We start from the raw sequence: 19,631 nt of genomic DNA, 5'->3' as shown, positions 1-19,631 counted from the left end.
ACTGTTATTTCCTCAATTTGTGACGAAATGTGCCCCGTGAAGTAGAAAAAAACAAAACAAAACAAAACAAAAAACGTATGCATAAGGACACCAGACATGCTGGACAGCAATAATAATAATACATGACCTAAGCATTCAGATCTTTGTTTATTTCTCATTATTTTGTATTTCAAATAGTTTGTAGCTTTTCAGGCATCAATACAGTAGGTTTTAACTTTTTTTTTCATTTTCCACGTCGGAAGCAATAGGTACAGTCGACCTACCTACCGTTAGCTCTTTACACTATTACAGATCACTTACAGTTGAATTCCTTTGCTGTGCAATGTGGTCTTGCTCCTATTAGGTGCCTGGGAAGGGGTTAAAAAGCAGGCTGTCTCTGCTCGCCAAGCAGCTTCCTCCAGCCTTGTAGTCGCTCAGACTCTGCTGCTTCAGTGTGCAAGGCAGGGGTAGTGCGTCTTCCGGCTTATATTCTTTGTTTCGACAGTAGCTGTCTTGTTTTCCGTGGTAACGTTTCAGTCCATTCCCCGATTGAGTGTTTTAAAGTTCCTACTAGTTTGGCTGACGTTTTTAAAGTTTCAAAATTTTCCTTTAAACGTTTTTAAAGTTTCAAAATTCTCCTACTTGCCTACAAGGCCCTTCATCACACAGGTCCAGAGTATCTCTCCAACCTGTTGACCCGCTATGTCCCTGCACGCAAGGTGAGGTCCTCTGACTCTGGCTTGCTTCTTATACCCAAGCAAAAGTGCACCACACTCGGAGAGACCTCTTTTAGCTTCATGGCCACGACTCTCTGGAACTCTCTTCAGCTTTAGTGCGTGTAGCTCCCCCAGTCGCTCGCTTCAAATCAACTCTCAAGACCCACTTGTTCTCTTTTGCTTTTAATGCTCTTTAAGTCTGATATCTGTTATTGGCTGTTTGTCTAAATTGCTATTTCAGGGTTTTCACTCCATCTTATTCGTATGATTCTGTATGACACACGCATCCACAATGTTTAGAATTCACATCCTAGCCTTGTATTTCATGTATTAAGCCTGTATTTAAAGTATTTGCATTTGTTTTCCTTACAGTTTGCATTTAATATACTATTTCCTGTATTTCACTTTATTTAATGTATTATGCAATTGTTCCTCACTATGTTGTAAAGCGCTTTGTGATGGTGGTCCACTATGAAAGGTGCTATGTAAAATAAATATTGATTGATTGATTCATACAGTGTAGGTAGTGTTCTTCCGCGTTTGCGGTTTATTCCGAATTTTACCGAAAAATTACAGGATTTTTTTTTTTTTTTAAACTGGACGTCGTTGTTGACTGATACCCGATGTTTGTCTATTAGTCAATATTTTCCCAGTACTATCTTCTAATAGGAAATACACAATATTCTGATGCAAATTCGTTTTTATTTGGACTCTGACATTGTAATAAGCAGCCCTGCATACTAGGATACAGCAGACGTTTAGACGTCAGAGGATCAAAGAAGGTTCAAACGTGGTTCTCTGTCACTTCACAAACACATTATCACCTGGTTATGTACTGATTATTGTGGCAGTTGCTGGGCGTAGTAATTGATCAAAAACTAAATTGAAATACTTGCACGAAAATGTCATATTTTTAGTGGATGAGGAATGGGGAGAAAACATAAATCAGTTTATGAATACTCAAAAGAAAACAAATGTTTCGAAGTATACAAAAAGCAAAAATAGCAGAAGTGGGTCAGATGAAGCAGAGGATGCATAGCGCTGCAAATACTGCTGCATCGAGGTGCATGTTCGCACTGACAATAAAAGAACATACTGAAATATAAGCGACACGTTAAACTAAAACAAGAAAGTGAACTGAGAGACTAGCAATCCATTTATGCAGCTTTTACGCACGCTTTAATAAAAAGAAAGCGCAGAATGAGTGTGTTACGAGTTTGTCAGAGCGCTGTGCTTTGCTGGACAGCCACTGTTTATTGCAGAGGGGTGTGTATTGGTGACTTTGTGCGACAGTACTGTCCATCAGCTAAAACACTGCCTAACGCCGACAATCGTAATCGTAAATATTTGACAGAAAATGGTGATGCGTTAGTTGGTAAACTTCTATGGAACGCACTGATGGAAATGTCCAGTGTGATTTTTGACGCATCTCCCGACGGCTGGCACCACCGAGTTCCTTCAGTTTTAGTTGACACAGACGTGTAGGCTTTGATAGAGATCCCCACTCCTTTTGGCGGAAACACACGTAGCTACATCCCAGTATATGGTAGAACGTAAAAAGAATAAAGACATAGCTAGTTGAAGCATTGTCATTTTGTGAACCATAGAATAAGGAGCTGCAGATTGCGTGGTGTTTGTTCTGTCTTTGACCTGAGTTTCAGGGGAGAGCGCGGACGCAGTCCCCCACTACCAGAAATTATGCAGTCGAGATTCCCGCATTTGGGGAATTCGCAGGGGTCAGCACAGCCGGAGTGCAATGGCCGAGCCTCGCCCTGGGTGAACCACCTTCATGATCATGGTATCTCCCCTGCCAGGTAAGTATGAGTTGTCCACCTGCCGAGTCGTCGGCCGTCCACAAGAGACAGGTTTCGTGGACATGGTACCTATGTCGACAATTAAAAGAAAAACACTGTTTTCCCACTGGAACGTTATATTTATTTTTACAAAGCACTCTCCACTCTGCTGAATTGAATGGTTTTCTTCCGTTTCGAGAAAAAAGTATTTCTAAATTGCAACCCCCACAATGCCGATCGGTTTATATTTGCATACGCGTTTATCATTGGAGGAGAGGATGTGTCAGACATTCTATAACAGGACGCCGTTCCTGCAGCTACGTGGAGTTGTTCCACGAGAGGAGCCGACCTGTATGAAAGCCTACACGTCTCTGTGAACGAAATTCAAAAATGTAAAATGTAGGACTTAAACAAATGTTTGACCAAATGTTTGACTTTGTACACCGTCTACTTCAAATCAGAGGCAGTGTGGTCCAGTGGTTAAAGAAAAGGGCTTGTAATTAGGTAGTCCCTGGTTCAAATCTCACCTCAGCCACTGACTCATTGTGTGACCCTGAGCAAGTCACTTAACCTCCTTGTGCTCCGTCTTTCGGGTGAGATGTAGTTCTAAGTGACTCTGCAGCTGATGCATAGTTCACACAGCCTAGTCTTTGTAAGTCGCCTTGGATAAAAGCATCTGCTAAATAAACAAATAATAGAGGTGCCGTCAAAGATTAAAAAAGATTGTGGGGTGTCACAATGTTGGACAAATAGATCTATATGAAAAGAACCTTAAAAATGTCTTTTTTTATGTTGCAAAACCCAAGGGTAGCTCGCTTGCTTCTAGTAACACGTATTTCCATATATGAGCCTTCCTATTGGCCCGGTTGGTTTTGTGCCTTGAGCACATGTGGAGCCTAGAGCTGCTTGAATGTTACCTTTTGTGTCAGACGAGATTAGAGATCTGGCAACCACTCCCCTACATCACCCCGCATCCATGATGTCAACTTATTACTACAAAAGAGAAGAAACCAACCTGTTCTTTCGCTTACGGCCATACCACCTTGAGAACGCCTGATCTCAGAAACTAAGCAAAGTTGGGCCTGCTTAGTACTTGGATGGGAGACCACCTGGGAATACCAGGTGCTGTAAGCTTTTCTTTCTGTGGATCAGCAGGGGGCGCTATTTCCCAGTATATATAGTATTAACCTAGAAGCTGTAAGGGTAAACATCGTTTTCATTTAATTTTTTATTTTGTTTTTGTCCCATCACACACACAAACAAACAAACAAACCAAGGGAGTAGCAATACAATATATTATAGTTTAATATGTCGCACACACCACTGTTATTTCCTCAATTTGTGACAAAATGTGCCCCGTGAAGTAGAAAAAAACAAAAGAAAACAAAACAAAAAACGTATGCATAAGGACACCAGACATGCTGGACAGCAATAATAATAATACATGACCTAAGCATTCAGATCTTTGTTTATTTCTCATTATTTTGTATTTCAAATAGTTTGTAGCTTTTCAGGCATCAATACAGTAGGTTTTAACTTATTTTTTTCATTTTCCACGTCGGAAGCAATAGGTACAGTCCACCTACCTACCGTTAGCTCTTTACACTATTACAGATCACTTACAGTTGAATTCCTTTGCTGTGCAATGTGGTCTTGCTCCTATTAGGTGCCCGGGAAGGGGTTAAAAAGCAGGCTGTCTCTGCTCGCCAAGCAGCTTCCTCCAGCCTTGTAGTCGCTCAGACTCTGCTGCTTCAGTGTGCAAGGCAGGGGTAGTGCGTCTTCCGGCTTATATTCTTTGTTTCGACAGTAGCTGTCTTGTTTTCCGTGGTAACGTTTCAGTCCATTCCCCGATTGAGTGTTTTAAAGTTCCTACTAGTTTGGCTGACGTTTTTAAAGTTTCAAAATTTTCCTTTAAACGTTTTTAAAGTTTCAAAATTCTCCTACTTGCCTACAAGGCCCTTCATCACACAGGTCCAGAGTATCTCTCCAACCTGTTGACCCGCTATGTCCCTGCACGCAAGGTGAGGTCCTCTGACTCTGGCTTGCTTCTTATACCCAAGCAAAAGTGCACCACACTCGGAGAGCGCTCTTTTAGCTTCATGGCCACGACTCTCTGGAACTCTCTTCAGCTTTAGTGTGTGTAACTCCCCCAGTCGCTCGCTTCAAATCAACTCTCAAGACCCACTTGTTCTCTTTTGCTTTTAATGCTCTTTAAGCCTGATATCTGTTATTGGCTGTTTGTCTAAATTGCTATTTCAGGGTTTTCACTCCATCTTATTCGTATGATTCTGTATGACACACGCATCCACAATGTTTAGAATTCACATCCTAGCCTTGTATTTCATGTATTAAGCCTGTATTTAAAGTATTTGCATTTGTTTTCCTTACAGTTTGCATTTAATGTACTATTTCCTGTATTTCACTTTATTTAATGTATTATGCAATTGTTCCTCACTATGTTGTAAAGCGCTTTGTGATGGTGGTCCACTATGAAAGGTGCTATGTAAAATAAATATTGATTGATTGATTGATTGATTGATTCATACAGTGTAGGTAGTGTTCCGCGTTTGCGGTTTATTCCGAATTTTACCGAAAAATTACAGGATTATTATTTTTTTTTAAACTGGACGTCGTTGTTGACTGATACCCGATGTTTGTCTATTAGTCAATATTTTCCCAGTACTATCTTCTAGGAAATACACAATATTTTGATGCAAATGCGTTTTTATTTGGACTCTGACATTGTAATAAGCAGCCCTGCATACTAGGATACAGCAGACGTTTAGACGTCAGAGGATCAAAGAAGGTTCAAACGTGGTTCTCTGTCACTTTCACAAACACATTATCACCTGGTTATGTACTGATTATTGTGGCAGTTGCTGGGCGTAGTAATTGATCAAAAACTAAATTGAAATACTTGCACGAAAATGTCATATTTTTAGTGGATGAGGAATGGGGAGAAAACATAAATCAGTTTATGAATACTCAAAAGAAAACAAATGTTTCGAAGTATACAAAAAGCAAAAATAGCAGAAGTGGGTCAGATGAGGCAGAGGATGCATAGCGCTGCAAATACTGCTGCATCGAGGTACATGTTCGCACTGACAATAAAAGAACATACTGAAATATAAGCGACACGTTAAACTAAAACAAGAAAGTGAACTGAGAGACTAGCAATCCATTTATGCAGCTTTTACGCACGCTTTAATAAAAAGAAAGCGCAGAATGAGTGTGTTATGAGTTTGTCAGAGCGCTGTGCTTTGCGCTGTTTATTGCAGAGGGGTGTGTATTGGTGACTTTGTGCGACAGTACTGTCCATCAGCTAAAACACTGCCTAACGCCGACAATCGTAATCGTAAATATTTGACAGAAAATGGTGATGCGTTAGTTGGTAAACTTCTATGGAACGCACTGATGGAAATGTCCAGTGTGATTTTTGACGCATCTCCCGACGGCTGGCACCACCGAGTTCCTTCAGTTTTAGTTGACACAGACGTGTAGGCTTTGATAGAGATCCCCACTCCTTTTGGCGGAAACACACGTAGCAACTTCCCAGTATATGGGAGAACGTAAAAAGAATAAAGACATAGCTAGTCGAAGCATTGTCATTTTGTGAACCATCGAATAACGAGCTGCAGATTGCGTGGTGTTTGTTCTGTCTTTGACCTGAGTTTCAGGGGAGAGCGCGGACGCAGTCCCCCACTACCAGAAATTATGCAGTCGAGATTCCCGCATTTGGGGAATTCGCAGGGGTCAGCACAGCCGGAGTGCAATGGCCGAGCCTCGCCCTGGGTGAACCACCTTCATGATCATGGTATCTCCCCTGCCAGGTAAGTATGAGTTGTCCACCTGCCGTGTCGTCGGCCGTCCACAAGAGACAGGTTTCGTGGACATGGTACATATGTCGACAATTAAAAGAAAAACACTGTTTTCCCACTGGAACGTTATATTTATTTTTACAAAGCACTCTCCACTCTGCTGAATTGAATGGTTTTCTTCCGTTTCGAGAAAAAAGTATTTCTAAATTGCAACCCCCACAATGGCGATCGGTTTATATTTGCATACGCGTTTATCATTGGAGGAGAGGATGTGTCAGACATTCTATAACAGGACGCCGTTCCTGCAGCTACGTGGAGTTGTTCCGCGAGAGGAGCCGACCTGTATGAAAGCCTACACGTCTCTGTGAACGAAATTCAAAAATGTAAAATGTAGGACTTAAACAAATGTTTGACTTTGAACACTGTCTACTTCAAATCAGAGGCAGTGTGGTCCAGTGGTTAAAGAAAAGGGCTTGTAATTAGGTAGTCCCTGGTTCAAATCTCACCTCAGCCACTGACTCATTGTGTGACCCTGAGCAAGTCACTTAACCTCCTTGTGCTCCGTCTTTCGGGTGAGATGTAGTTCTAAGTGACTCTGCAGCTGATGCATAGTTCACACAGCCTAGTCTTTGTAAGTCGCCTTGGATAAAAGCATCTGCTAAATAAACAAATAATAGAGGTGCCGTCAAAGATTAAAAAAGATTGTGGGGTGTCACAATGTTGGACAAATAGATCTATATGAAAAGAACCTTAAAAATGTCTTTTTTTATGTTGCAAAACCCAAGGGTAGCTCGCTTGCTTCTAGTAACACGTATTTCCATATATGAGCCTTCCTATTGGCCCGGTTGGTTTTGTGCCTTGAGCACATGTGGAGCCTAGAGCTGCTTGAATGTTACCTTTTGTGTCAGACGAGATTAGAGATCTGGCAACCACTCCCCTACATCACCCCGCATCCATGATGTCAACTTATTACTACAAAAGAGAAGAAACCAACCTGTTCTTTGGCTTACGGCCATACCACCTTGAGAACGCCCGATCTCGTCTGATCTCAGAAGCTAAGCAAGGTTGGGCCTGCTTAGTACTTGGATGGGAGACCACCTGGGAATACCAGGTGCTGTAAGCTTTTCTTTCTGTGGATCAGCAGGGGGCGCTATTTCCCAGTATATATAGTATTAACCTAGAAGCTGTAAGGGTAAACATCGTTTTCATTTAATTTTTTATTTTGTTTTTGTCCCATCACACACACAAACAAACAAACAAACCAAGGGAGTAGCAATACAATATATTATAGTTTAATATGTCGCACACACCACTGTTATTTCCTCAATTTGTGACAAAATGTGCCCCGTGAAGTAGAAAAAAACAAAAGAAAACAAAACAAAAAACATATGCATAAGGACACCAGACATGCTGGACAGCAATAATAATAATACATGACCTAAGCATTCAGATCTTTGTTTATTTCTCATTATTTTGTATTTCAAATAGTTTGTAGCTTTTCAGGCATCAATACAGTAGGTTTTAACTTTTTTTTTCATTTTCCACGTCGGAAGCAATAGGTACAGTCGACCTACCTACCGTTAGCTCTTTACACTATTACAGATCACTTACAGTTGAATTCCTTTGCTGTGCAATGTGGTCTTGCTCCTATTAGGTGCCTGGGAAGGGGTTAAAAAGCAGGCTGTCTCTGCTCGCCAAGCAGCTTCCTCCAGCCTTGTAGTCGCTCAGACTCTGCTGCTTCAGTGTGCAAGGCAGGGGTAGTGCGTCTTCCGGCTTATATTCTTTGTTTCGACAGTAGCTGTCTTGTTTTCCGTGGTAACGTTTCAGTCCATTCCCCGATTGAGTGTTTTAAAGTTCCTACTAGTTTGGCTGACGTTTTTAAAGTTTCAAAATTTTCCTTTAAACGTTTTTAAAGTTTCAAAATTCTCCTACTTGCCTACAAGGCCCTTCATCACACAGGTCCAGAGTATCTCTCCAACCTGTTGACCCGCTATGTCCCTGCACGCAAGGTGAGGTCCTCTGACTCTGGCTTGCTTCTTATACCCAAGCAAAAGTGCACCACACTCGGAGAGACCTCTTTTAGCTTCATGGCCACGACTCTCTGGAACTCTCTTCAGCTTTAGTGCGTGTAGCTCCCCCAGTCGCTCGCTTCAAATCAACTCTCAAGACCCACTTGTTCTCTTTTGCTTTTAATGCTCTTTAAGTCTGATATCTGTTATTGGCTGTTTGTCTAAATTGCTATTTCAGGGTTTTCACTCCATCTTATTCGTATGATTCTGTATGACACACGCATCCACAATGTTTAGAATTCACATCCTAGCCTTGTATTTCATGTATTAAGCCTGTATTTAAAGTATTTGCATTTGTTTTCCTTACAGTTTGCATTTAATATACTATTTCCTGTATTTCACTTTATTTAATGTATTATGCAATTGTTCCTCACTATGTTGTAAAGCGCTTTGTGATGGTGGTCCACTATGAAAGGTGCTATGTAAAATAAATATTGATTGATTGATTCATACAGTGTAGGTAGTGTTCTTCCGCGTTTGCGGTTTATTCCGAATTTTACCGAAAAATTACAGGATTTTTTTTTTTTTTTAAACTGGACGTCGTTGTTGACTGATACCCGATGTTTGTCTATTAGTCAATATTTTCCCAGTACTATCTTCTAATAGGAAATACACAATATTCTGATGCAAATTCGTTTTTATTTGGACTCTGACATTGTAATAAGCAGCCCTGCATACTAGGATACAGCAGACGTTTAGACGTCAGAGGATCAAAGAAGGTTCAAACGTGGTTCTCTGTCACTTCACAAACACATTATCACCTGGTTATGTACTGATTATTGTGGCAGTTGCTGGGCGTAGTAATTGATCAAAAACTAAATTGAAATACTTGCACGAAAATGTCATATTTTTAGTGGATGAGGAATGGGGAGAAAACATAAATCAGTTTATGAATACTCAAAAGAAAACAAATGTTTCGAAGTATACAAAAAGCAAAAATAGCAGAAGTGGGTCAGATGAAGCAGAGGATGCATAGCGCTGCAAATACTGCTGCATCGAGGTGCATGTTCGCACTGACAATAAAAGAACATACTGAAATATAAGCGACACGTTAAACTAAAACAAGAAAGTGAACTGAGAGACTAGCAATCCATTTATGCAGCTTTTACGCACGCTTTAATAAAAAGAAAGCGCAGAATGAGTGTGTTATGAGTTTGTCAGAGCGCTGTGCTTTGCTGGACAGCCACTGTTTATTGCAGAGGGGTGTGTATTGGTGACTTTGTGCGACAGTACTGTCCATCAGCTAAAACACTGCCTAACGCCGACAATCGTAATCGTAAATATTTGACAGAAAATGGTGATGCGTTAGTTGGTAAACTTCTATGGAACGCACTGATGGAAATGTCCAGTGTGATTTTTGACGCATCTCCCGACGGCTGGCACCACCGAGTTCCTTCAGTTTTAGTTGACACAGACGTGTAGGCTTTGATAGAGATCCCCACTCCTTTTGGCAGATACACACGTAGCTACTTCCCAGTATATGGGAGAACGTAAAAAGAATAAAGACATAGCTAGTTGAAGCATTGTCATTTTGTGAACCATAGAATAAGGAGCTGCAGATTGCGTGGTGTTTGTTCTGTCTTTGACCTGAGTTTCAGGGGAGAGCGCGGACGCAGCCCCCCACTACCAGAAATTATGCAGTCGAGATTCCCGCATTTGGGGAATTCGCAGGGGTCAGCACAGCCGGAGTGCAATGGCCGAGCCTCACCCTGGGTGAACCACCTTCATGATCATGGTATCTCCCCTGCCAGGTAAGTATGAGTTGTACACCTGCCGAGTCGTCGGCCGTCCACAAGAGACACTTTTCGTGGACATGGTACCTATGTCGACAATTAAAAGAAAAACACTGTTTTCCCACTGGAACGTTATATTTATTTTTACAAAGCACTCTCCACTCTGCTGAATTGAATGGTTTTCTTCCGTTTCGAGAAAAAAGTATTTCTAAATTGCAACCCCCACAATGGCGATCGGTTTATATTTGCATACGCGTTTATCATTGGAGGAGAGGATGTGTCAGACATTCTATAACAGGACGCCGTTCCTGCAGCTACGTGGAGTTGTTCCACGAGAGGAGCCGACCTGTATGAAAGCCTACACGTCTCTGTGAACGAAATTCAAAAATGTAAAATGTAGGACTTAAACAAATGTTTGACTTTGTACACCGTCTACTTCAAATCAGAGGCAGTGTGGTCCAGTGGTTAAAGAAAAGGGCTTGTAATTAGGTAGTCCCTGGTTCAAATCTCACCTCAGCCACTGACTCATTGTGTGACCCTGAGCAAGTCACTTAACCTCCTTGTGCTCCGTCTTTCGGGTGAGACGTAGTTCTAAGTGACTCTGCAGCTGATGCATAGTTCACACAACCTAGTCTTTGTAAGTCGCCTTGGATAAAAGCATCTGCTAAATAAACAAATAATAGAGGTACCGTCAAAGATTAAAAAAGATTGTGGGGTGTCACAATGTTGGACAAATAGATCTATATGAAAAGAACCTTAAAAATGTCCTTTTTTATGTTGCAAAACCCAAGGGTAGCTTGCTTGCTTCTAGTAACACGTATTTCCATATATGAGCCTTCCTATTGGCCCGGTTGGTTTTGTGCCTTGAGCACATGTGGAGCCTAGAGCTGCTTGAATGTTACCTTTTGTGTCAGACGAGATTAGAGATCTGGCAACCACTCCCCTACATCACCCCGCATCCATGATGTCAACTTATTACTACAAAAGAGAAGAAACCAACCTGTTCTTTGGCTTACGGCCATACCACCTTGAGAACGCCCGATCTCATCTGAACTCAGAAGCGAAGCAAGGTTGGGCCTGCTTAGTACTTGGATGGGAGACCACCTGGGAATACCAGGTGCTGTAAGCTTTTCTTTCTGTGGATCAGCAGGGGGCGCTATTTCCCAGTATATATAGTATTAACCTAGAAGCTGTAAGGGTAAACATCGTTTTCATTTAATTTTTTATTTTGTTTTTGTCCCATCACACACACAAACAAACAAACAAACCAAGGGAGTAGCAATACAATATATTATAGTTTAATATGTCGCACACACCACTGTTATTTCCTCAATTTGTGACAAAATGTGCCCCGTGAAGTAGAAAAAAACAAAAGAAAACAAAACAAAAAACATATGCATAAGGACACCAGACATGCTGGACAGCAATAATAATAATACATGACCTAAGCATTCAGATCTTTGTTTATTTCTCATTATTTTGTATTTCAAATAGTTTGTAGCTTTTCAGGCATCAATACAGTAGGTTTTAACTTTTTTTTTCATTTTCCACGTCGGAAGCAATAGGTACAGTCGACCTACCTACCGTTAGCTCTTTACACTATTACAGATCACTTACAGTTGAATTCCTTTGCTGTGCAATGTGGTCTTGCTCCTATTAGGTGCCTGGGAAGGGGTTAAAAAGCAGGCTGTCTCTGCTCGCCAAGCAGCTTCCTCCAGCCTTGTAGTCGCTCAGACTCTGCTGCTTCAGTGTGCAAGGCAGGGGTAGTGCGTCTTCCGGCTTATATTCTTTGTTTCGACAGTAGCTGTCTTGTTTTCCGTGGTAACGTTTCAGTCCATTCCCCGATTGAGTGTTTTAAAGTTCCTACTAGTTTGGCTGACGTTTTTAAAGTTTCAAAATTTTCCTTTAAACGTTTTTAAAGTTTCAAAATTCTCCTACTTGCCTACAAGGCCCTTCATCACACAGGTCCAGAGTATCTCTCCAACCTGTTGACCCGCTATGTCCCTGCACGCAAGGTGAGGTCCTCTGACTCTGGCTTGCTTCTTATACCCAAGCAAAAGTGCACCACACTCGGAGAGACCTCTTTTAGCTTCATGGCCACGACTCTCTGGAACTCTCTTCAGCTTTAGTGCGTGTAGCTCCCCCAGTCGCTCGCTTCAAATCAACTCTCAAGACCCACTTGTTCTCTTTTGCTTTTAATGCTCTTTAAGTCTGATATCTGTTATTGGCTGTTTGTCTAAATTGCTATTTCAGGGTTTTCACTCCATCTTATTCGTATGATTCTGTATGACACACGCATCCACAATGTTTAGAATTCACATCCTAGCCTTGTATTTCATGTATTAAGCCTGTATTTAAAGTATTTGCATTTGTTTTCCTTACAGTTTGCATTTAATATACTATTTCCTGTATTTCACTTTATTTAATGTATTATGCAATTGTTCCTCACTATGTTGTAAAGCGCTTTGTGATGGTGGTCCACTATGAAAGGTGCTATGTAAAATAAATATTGATTGATTGATTCATACAGTGTAGGTAGTGTTCTTCCGCGTTTGCGGTTTATTCCGAATTTTACCGAAAAATTACAGGATTTTTTTTTTTTTTTAAACTGGACGTCGTTGTTGACTGATACCCGATGTTTGTCTATTAGTCAATATTTTCCCAGTACTATCTTCTAATAGGAAATACACAATATTCTGATGCAAATTCGTTTTTATTTGGACTCTGACATTGTAATAAGCAGCCCTGCATACTAGGATACAGCAGACGTTTAGACGTCAGAGGATCAAAGAAGGTTCAAACGTGGTTCTCTGTCACTTCACAAACACATTATCACCTGGTTATGTACTGATTATTGTGGCAGTTGCTGGGCGTAGTAATTGATCAAAAACTAAATTGAAATACTTGCACGAAAATGTCATATTTTTAGTGGATGAGGAATGGGGAGAAAACATAAATCAGTTTATGAATACTCAAAAGAAAACAAATGTTTCGAAGTATACAAAAAGCAAAAATAGCAGAAGTGGGTCAGATGAAGCAGAGGATGCATAGCGCTGCAAATACTGCTGCATCGAGGTGCATGTTCGCACTGACAATAAAAGAACATACTGAAATATAAGCGACACGTTAAACTAAAACAAGAAAGTGAACTGAGAGACTAGCAATCCATTTATGCAGCTTTTACGCACGCTTTAATAAAAAGAAAGCGCAGAATGAGTGTGTTATGAGTTTGTCAGAGCGCTGTGCTTTGCTGGACAGCCACTGTTTATTGCAGAGGGGTGTGTATTGGTGACTTTGTGCGACAGTACTGTCCATCAGCTAAAACACTGCCTAACGCCGACAATCGTAATCGTAAATATTTGACAGAAAATGGTGATGCGTTAGTTGGTAAACTTCTATGGAACGCACTGATGGAAATGTCCAGTGTGATTTTTGACGCATCTCCCGACGGCTGGCACCACCGAGTTCCTTCAGTTTTAGTTGACACAGACGTGTAGGCTTTGATAGAGATCCCCACTCCTTTTGGCAGATACACACGTAGCTACTTCCCAGTATATGGGAGAACGTAAAAAGAATAAAGACATAGCTAGTTGAAGCATTGTCATTTTGTGAACCATAGAATAAGGAGCTGCAGATTGCGTGGTGTTTGTTCTGTCTTTGACCTGAGTTTCAGGGGAGAGCGCGGACGCAGCCCCCCACTACCAGAAATTATGCAGTCGAGATTCCCGCATTTGGGGAATTCGCAGGGGTCAGCACAGCCGGAGTGCAATGGCCGAGCCTCACCCTGGGTGAACCACCTTCATGATCATGGTATCTCCCCTGCCAGGTAAGTATGAGTTGTACACCTGCCGAGTCGTCGGCCGTCCACAAGAGACACTTTTCGTGGACATGGTACCTATGTCGACAATTAAAAGAAAAACACTGTTTTCCCACTGGAACGTTATATTTATTTTTACAAAGCACTCTCCACTCTGCTGAATTGAATGGTTTTCTTCCGTTTCGAGAAAAAAGTATTTCTAAATTGCAACCCCCACAATGGCGATCGGTTTATATTTGCATACGCGTTTATCATTGGAGGAGAGGATGTGTCAGACATTCTATAACAGGACGCCGTTCCTGCAGCTACGTGGAGTTGTTCCACGAGAGGAGCCGACCTGTATGAAAGCCTACACGTCTCTGTGAACGAAATTCAAAAATGTAAAATGTAGGACTTAAACAAATGTTTGACTTTGTACACCGTCTACTTCAAATCAGAGGCAGTGTGGTCCAGTGGTTAAAGAAAAGGGCTTGTAATTAGGTAGTCCCTGGTTCAAATCTCACCTCAGCCACTGACTCATTGTGTGACCCTGAGCAAGTCACTTAACCTCCTTGTGCTCCGTCTTTCGGGTGAGACGTAGTTCTAAGTGACTCTGCAGCTGATGCATAGTTCACACAACCTAGTCTTTGTAAGTCGCCTTGGATAAAAGCATCTGCTAAATAAACAAATAATAGAGGTACCGTCAAAGATTAAAAAAGATTGTGGGGTGTCACAATGTTGGACAAATAGATCTATATGAAAAGAACCTTAAAAATGTCCTTTTTTATGTTGCAAAACCCAAGGGTAGCTTGCTTGCTTCTAGTAACACGTATTTCCATATATGAGCCTTCCTATTGGCCCGGTTGGTTTTGTGCCTTGAGCACATGTGGAGCCTAGAGCTGCTTGAATGTTACCTTTTGTGTCAGACGAGATTAGAGATCTGGCAACCACTCCCCTACATCACCCCGCATCCATGATGTCAACTTATTACTACAAAAGAGAAGAAACCAACCTGTTCTTTGGCTTACGGCCATACCACCTTGAGAACGCCCGATCTCATCTGAACTCAGAAGCGAAGCAAGGTTGGGCCTGCTTAGTACTTGGATGGGAGACCACCTGGGAATACCAGGTGCTGTAAGCTTTTCTTTCTGTGGATCAGCAGGGGGCGCTATTTCCCAGTATATATAGTATTAACCTAGAAGCTGTAAGGGTAAACATCGTTTTCATTTAATTTTTTATTTTGTTTTTGTCCCATCACACACACAAACAAACAAACAAACCAAGGGAGTAGCAATACAATATATTATAGTTTAATATGTCGCACACACCACTGTTATTTCCTCAATTTGTGACGAAATGTGCCCCGTGAAGTAGAAAAAAACAAAAGAAAACAAAACAAAAAACGTATGCATAAGGACACCAGACATGCTGGACAGCAATAATAATAATACATGACCTAAGCATTCAGATCTTTGTTTATTTCTCATTATTTTGTATTTCAAATAGTTTGTAGCTTTTCAGGCATCAATACAGTAGGTTTTAACTTTTTTTTTCATTTTCCACGTCGGAAGCAATAGGTACAGTCGACCTACCTACCGTTAGCTCTTTACACTATTACAGATCACTTACAGTTGAATTCCTTTGCTGTGCAATGTGGTCTTGCTCCTATTAGGTGCCTGGGAAGGGGTTAAAAAGCAGGCTGTCTCTGCTCGCCAAGCAGCTTCCTCCAGCCTTGTAGTCGCTCAGACTCTGCTGCTTCAGTGTGCAAGGCAGGGGTAGTGCGTCTTCCGGCTTATATTCTTTGTTTCGACAGTAGCTGTCTTGTTTTCCGTGGTAACGTTTCAGTCCATTCCCCGATTGAGTGTTTTAAAGTTCCTACTAGTTTGGCTGACGTTTTTAAAGTTTCAAAATTTTCCTTTAAACGTTTTTAAAGTTTCAAAATTCTCCTACTTGCCTACAAGGCCCTTCATCACACAGGTCCAGAGTATCTCTCCAACCTGTTGACCCGCTATGTCCCTGCACGCAAGGTGAGGTCCTCTGACTCTGGCTTGCTTCTTATACCCAAGCAAAAGTGCACCACACTCGGAGAGACCTCTTTTAGCTTCATGGCCACGACTCTCTGGAACTCTCTTCAGCTTTAGTGCGTGTAGCTCCCCCAGTCGCTCGCTTCAAATCAACTCTCAAGACCCACTTGTTCTCTTTTGCTTTTAATGCTCTTTAAGTCTGATATCTGTTATTGGCTGTTTGTCTAAATTGCTATTTCAGGGTTTTCACTCCATCTTATTCGTATGATTCTGTATGACACACGCATCCACAATGTTTAGAATTCACATCCTAGCCTTGTATTTCATGTATTAAGCCTGTATTTAAAGTATTTGCATTTGTTTTCCTTACAGTTTGCATTTAATATACTATTTCCTGTATTTCACTTTATTTAATGTATTATGCAATTGTTCCTCACTATGTTGTAAAGCGCTTTGTGATGGTGGTCCACTATGAAAGGTGCTATGTAAAATAAATATTGATTGATTGATTCATACAGTGTAGGTAGTGTTCTTCCGCGTTTGCGGTTTATTCCGAATTTTACCGAAAAATTACAGGATTTTTTTTTTTTTTTAAACTGGACGTCGTTGTTGACTGATACCCGATGTTTGTCTATTAGTCAATATTTTCCCAGTACTATCTTCTAATAGGAAATACACAATATTCTGATGCAAATTCGTTTTTATTTGGACTCTGACATTGTAATAAGCAGCCCTGCATACTAGGATACAGCAGACGTTTAGACGTCAGAGGATCAAAGAAGGTTCAAACGTGGTTCTCTGTCACTTCACAAACACATTATCACCTGGTTATGTACTGATTATTGTGGCAGTTGCTGGGCGTAGTAATTGATCAAAAACTAAATTGAAATACTTGCACGAAAATGTCATATTTTTAGTGGATGAGGAATGGGGAGAAAACATAAATCAGTTTATGAATACTCAAAAGAAAACAAATGTTTCGAAGTATACAAAAAGCAAAAATAGCAGAAGTGGGTCAGATGAAGCAGAGGATGCATAGCGCTGCAAATACTGCTGCATCGAGGTGCATGTTCGCACTGACAATAAAAGAACATACTGAAATATAAGCGACACGTTAAACTAAAACAAGAAAGTGAACTGAGAGACTAGCAATCCATTTATGCAGCTTTTACGCACGCTTTAATAAAAAGAAAGCGCAGAATGAGTGTGTTATGAGTTTGTCAGAGCGCTGTGCTTTGCTGGACAGCCACTGTTTATTGCAGAGGGGTGTGTATTGGTGACTTTGTGCGACAGTACTGTCCATCAGCTAAAACACTGCCTAACGCCGACAATCGTAATCGTAAATATTTGACAGAAAATGGTGATGCGTTAGTTGGTAAACTTCTATGGAAAGCACTGATGGAAATGTCCAGTGTGATTTTTGACGCATCTCCCGACGGCTGGCACCACCGAGTTCCTTCAGTTTTAGTTGACACAGACGTGTAGGCTTTGATAGAGATCCCCACTCCTTTTGGCGGAAACACACGTAGCTACATCCCAGTATATGGTAGAACGTAAAAAGAATAAAGACATAGCTAGTTGAAGCATTGTCATTTTGTGAACCATAGAATAAGGAGCTGCAGATTGCGTGGTGTTTGTTCTGTCTTTGACCTGAGTTTCAGGGGAGAGCGCGGACGCAGTCCCCCACTACCAGAAATTATGCAGTCGAGATTCCCGCATTTGGGGAATTCGCAGGGGTCAGCACAGCCGGAGTGCAATGGCCGAGCCTCGCCCTGGGTGAACCACCTTCATGATCATGGTATCTCCCCTGCCAGGTAAGTATGAGTTGTCCACCTGCCGAGTCGTCGGCCGTCCACAAGAGACAGGTTTCGTGGACATGGTACCTATGTCGACAATTAAAAGAAAAACACTGTTTTCCCACTGGAACGTTATATTTATTTTTACAAAGCACTCTCCACTCTGCTGAATTGAATGGTTTTCTTCCGTTTCGAGAAAAAAGTATTTCTAAATTGCAACCCCCACAATGGCGATCGGTTTATATTTGCATACGCGTTTATCATTGGAGGAGAGGATGTGTCAGACATTCTATAACAGGACGCCGTTCCTGCAGCTACGTGGAGTTGTTCCACGAGAGGAGCCGACCTGTATGAAAGCCTACACGTCTCTGTGAACGAAATTCAAAAATGTAAAATGTAGGACTTAAACAAATGTTTGACCAAATGTTTGACTTTGTACACCGTCTACTTCAAATCAGAGGCAGTGTGGTCCAGTGGTTAAAGAAAAGGGCTTGTAATTAGGTAGTCCCTGGTTCAAATCTCACCTCAGCCACTGACTCATTGTGTGACCCTGAGCAAGTCACTTAACCTCCTTGTGCTCCGTCTTTCGGGTGAGACGTAGTTCTAAGTGACTCTGCAGCTGATGCATAGTTCACACAGCCTAGTCTTTGTAAGTCGCCTTGGATAAAAGCATCTGCTAAATAAACAAATAATAGAGGTGCCGTCAAAGATTAAAAAAGATTGTGGGGTGTCACAATGTTGGACAAATAGATCTATATGAAAAGAACCTTAAAAATGTCTTTTTTTATGTTGCAAAACCCAAGGGTAGCTCGCTTGCTTCTAGTAACACGTATTTCCATATATGAGCCTTCCTATTGGCCCGGTTGGTTTTGTGCCTTGAGCACATGTGGAGCCTAGAGCTGCTTGAATGTTACCTTTTGTGTCAGACGAGATTAGAGATCTGGCAACCACTCCCCTACATCACCCCGCATCCATGATGTCAACTTATTACTACAAAAGAGAAGAAACCAACCTGTTCTTTCGTTTACGGCCATACCACCTTGAGAACGCCCGATCTCGTCTGATCTCAGAAGCTAAGCAAGGTTGGGCCTGGTTAGTACTTGGATGGGAATACCAGGGGCTGGTTGTACTAAAGGGCGCCAATGTGGAACTTGATTCTAGTTGCGTTGTACTAAACGGATCAGTGCTCAGACTTGATATTGCTTTTGAGCAGGATCAGAACTTGATCGCACTTTTGAAAAATTGAGGAACTAAACATAGATTGAAACAGAGATGATTTAACGTTTTAGAAAAGATTAAGCAACAATGCATTTAAAAGTAGCTGTAACAGTACTGTATTAAGAGAATATCAATTAGAGAAAAAAAAACAACTTTGTACAATATTAGTTTGTGTTTATCTATACCTGACATTTCTGTTTTCGCCCTATAGCTACTGACTACAAAATGAGGTTTCATAAATAATTTGTCTACGTTTTCTGTGTTCACAAAGTCATACTGGCGTTCACATGGTATCGATTACAATCAAGTCAATAATTAGATTTAACGTTGTAGTTTTTTTTTTAAATGCTAATTTCCCCCAATTCCTTTTTTCTCAGTAACTTAAGCTTACCTTTTGACAGCCTAAATCTCCCTGTCCGCCACATTTTCCAGTTGCAGCTGTCTGTCAGCACTTTATTACATTTGCTTGAAATGTGTTGATAATTTGCCCTGAACCGACGCTGCAGCTAGATGTTTGTGTGTTTGGTGGCTATACAGCTGTAAAATATCTGTGTGTCCGTCAGAAAATACACACGGCCATGATTACGGTAACATTTATAAAAACATTTTAGAAGTTAAAAAACAAAACGAAACCAGATACCGGTATTAATATACTCTATCTGTTTTAATAGAATCGCTGGAGTTTTAAA

At 41.2% G+C, this 19,631-nt stretch overlaps 8 non-coding genes and 1 pseudogene across 8 annotated transcripts; 4 read left to right on the top strand and 5 right to left on the bottom strand.

The window, feature by feature from the left end:
- Window positions 1–2,353: 2,353 nt before the first annotated feature.
- LOC131696895 (U1 spliceosomal RNA) lies at window positions 2,354–2,517 on the bottom strand. The gene has a single exon (XR_009306781.1). It is a non-coding gene; the product is annotated as a U1 spliceosomal RNA (small nuclear RNA).
- A 996-nt stretch (window positions 2,518–3,513) lies between these two features.
- On the top strand, window positions 3,514–3,622 carry LOC131696881 (5S ribosomal RNA; annotated as a pseudogene).
- Window positions 3,623–6,162: 2,540 nt separating this feature from the next.
- On the bottom strand, window positions 6,163–6,326 carry LOC131696894 (U1 spliceosomal RNA). The gene has a single exon (XR_009306780.1). It is a non-coding gene; the product is annotated as a U1 spliceosomal RNA (small nuclear RNA).
- Window positions 6,327–7,310: 984 nt separating this feature from the next.
- Window positions 7,311–7,429, top strand: LOC131696874 (5S ribosomal RNA). Its single transcript, XR_009306764.1, has one exon. It is a non-coding gene; the product is annotated as a 5S ribosomal RNA (ribosomal RNA).
- A 2,541-nt stretch (window positions 7,430–9,970) lies between these two features.
- On the bottom strand, window positions 9,971–10,134 carry LOC131696908 (U1 spliceosomal RNA). The gene has a single exon (XR_009306794.1). It is a non-coding gene; the product is annotated as a U1 spliceosomal RNA (small nuclear RNA).
- A 984-nt stretch (window positions 10,135–11,118) lies between these two features.
- Window positions 11,119–11,237, top strand: LOC131696885 (5S ribosomal RNA). Its single transcript, XR_009306773.1, has one exon. It is a non-coding gene; the product is annotated as a 5S ribosomal RNA (ribosomal RNA).
- Window positions 11,238–13,778: 2,541 nt separating this feature from the next.
- LOC131696907 (U1 spliceosomal RNA) lies at window positions 13,779–13,942 on the bottom strand. Its single transcript, XR_009306793.1, has one exon. It is a non-coding gene; the product is annotated as a U1 spliceosomal RNA (small nuclear RNA).
- A 984-nt stretch (window positions 13,943–14,926) lies between these two features.
- Window positions 14,927–15,045, top strand: LOC131696871 (5S ribosomal RNA). The gene has a single exon (XR_009306759.1). It is a non-coding gene; the product is annotated as a 5S ribosomal RNA (ribosomal RNA).
- Window positions 15,046–17,586: 2,541 nt separating this feature from the next.
- Window positions 17,587–17,750, bottom strand: LOC131696892 (U1 spliceosomal RNA). The gene has a single exon (XR_009306778.1). It is a non-coding gene; the product is annotated as a U1 spliceosomal RNA (small nuclear RNA).
- Window positions 17,751–19,631: the final 1,881 nt, after the last annotated feature.

Source organism: Acipenser ruthenus, chromosome 1 (assembly GCF_902713425.1).
Source record: "Acipenser ruthenus chromosome 1, fAciRut3.2 maternal haplotype, whole genome shotgun sequence".
NCBI classification, from domain to species: domain Eukaryota; kingdom Metazoa; phylum Chordata; class Actinopteri; order Acipenseriformes; family Acipenseridae; genus Acipenser; species Acipenser ruthenus.
This window is presented reverse-complemented; position numbering and strand designations above follow the sequence as displayed.